Below are 2,236 nucleotides of genomic sequence, written 5' to 3'. Positions count from 1 at the left end.
TGTATTGGTAGGTTTAATTGCCATTCAATTTCTCTGGGTTCTGTAATATTTTTTCAAAACCTTGCAGCTGATGTAATATTTAGTTAGTTTCTATAGTTCTTTCGCGCATTCTTTCTATGGTGTTTGTGGTAAGTGAGGCTATCCGACAGAAATCATGTACTGCGTAAATATTCCCAGTATCTTTCTATGTTCTGCGCAATCTAAAGCACAAATTCCCATCCCTTCAACGGCCCAATTAAGCGAAATCACATATGGGCTGACCCGCAAAATCCTAAAGCGCATATCAGGCCGGCATACGAACAACAACTAAACGGGCTAGCCCACTTACTTATTGGGCCAGCCAACTTGCTTTAAGGTGGTCCCCACTCACTAACTGGGCCGGCCCTGTAACAGGAAAGAGGCCCAACGTGCTTATTGGGCCAGCCCATGTATGGTAACTGGGCCAGCCCGTTAGGAGGAAAGTGGCCCCACAAGTTTATTGGGCTGGCCCACTAACTTGTTGGGTCAGCCCACCTGCTTTATGGTGGACCCCACATACTAACTGGGCCGGCCCGTTAGCACGATAGTGGCCCCCACAAGCTTATTGGGCCGGCCCAGTAACCTCTTGGGCCAGCCCACTTGCTTTATGGTGGGCCCCACCTACTAACTGGGTCGGCCGGTTAACATGAAAAGTGGGCCCCACCTGTTTATTGGGCCGACCCATTAACTTGTTGGCCATCCCACTTGGTATATGGTGGACCTCACATACTAACTGGACCGGCCCGTTAACAAGAAAGTGGGCCCCACCTATTTATTGGGCTGGCCCACTAACTTGTTGGGCCAGCCCACTTGCTCTATTGTGGACCCCACTTACTAAATGGGACGGCCCGATAATAGGAAAGAGGGACCCACATGCTAATTGGGCCAGCCCACTTGCTTTATGGTGGACCCCACTTGTTAAATGGGCCAGCCCGGTAACAGGAAAGTGGGACCCACATGCTTAGTGGGCCGGCCCGGTTGCATGTTGACCAGTCAAACGAAGGCATTCGGCCCGGCCCACGTGCTTATTGGGCTGGCATGTTTAAGTTTTGACCAGTCAACCTTAGAGGTTAGGCCCGGCCCACGTACTCAATAGACCAGCCCAGCTAGATAGTTGACCGGTCAAACTAAGTCAGCTGGCCCAGCCCGCAAACTAAATGGGCCGGCCCGCTTAAGGCGTGGCAGGCCTCGTGTGGGCCTACCATCTACCACGGGGTTTCAGCCGGTTAACGGTGTTAACTGGCAGTTAACGGCGTCCGCCACGTGTCAGTTTGCATGACGTCAGCAGTCAACGGGCTCCCGAAAACACTTCTGCAATAGTCCGATTTTTCGTGGCGGAAGGGCGCCCTGATGACCCACAAGTATAGGGGATCGCAGCAGTCTTCGCGGGTAGTAAAACCCAATTTATTGATTCGACACAAGGGGAGACAAAGAATACTTGAAAGCCTTAACAACGGAGTTGTCAATTCGAATGCACTGGAAACAGACTTGCTCGCAAGAGTTTATCGATAGTAATGAGTTTTATAGCAGTAGCAGTAGTGAAATAACAGCAGCAGAGTAAGGAAGCAACAGTAGTGATTATAGTAAACAGCAGGATTAAAATACTGTAGGCACGGGGACGGATAACGGGCGTTGCATGGATGAGAGAAACTCATGTAACAATCAAGCAGGGCATTTGCAGATAATAATAAAATGGTGTCTAAGTACAAAGCAATCAATAGGCATGTGTTCCAATTATAGTCGTACGTTCTCGCAATGAGAAACTTGCACAACATCTTTTGTCCTACCAGCCGGTGGCAGCCGGGCCTCAAGGGAATCTACTGGATATTAAGGTACTCCTTTTAATAGAGTACCGGAGCAAAGAATTAACACTCCGTGAACACATGTGATCCTACATCACTACCATCCCCTCCGGTTGTCCCGATTTCGTCACTTCGGGGCCATTGGTTCCGGACGACGACATGTGTATACAACTTGCGAGGTAAGACCATAAACAATGAATATCATGATGAAATAATAACATGTTCAGATCTGAGATCATGGCACTCGAGCCCTCGTGACAAGCATTAAGCATAACAAGTTGCAACAATATCATCAAAGTACCAATTACGGACACTAGGCACTATGCCCTAACAATCTTACACTATTACATGACCAATCTCATCCAATCCCTACCATCCCCTTCAGCCTACAGCGGGGGAATTACTCACACATGGAT

The sequence above is a fragment of the Lolium rigidum genome, chromosome 6 (genome assembly GCF_022539505.1).
Source record: "Lolium rigidum isolate FL_2022 chromosome 6, APGP_CSIRO_Lrig_0.1, whole genome shotgun sequence".
NCBI classification, from domain to species: Eukaryota; Viridiplantae; Streptophyta; class Magnoliopsida; order Poales; family Poaceae; genus Lolium; species Lolium rigidum.
Note: the sequence above shows the minus strand (reverse complement) of the source record.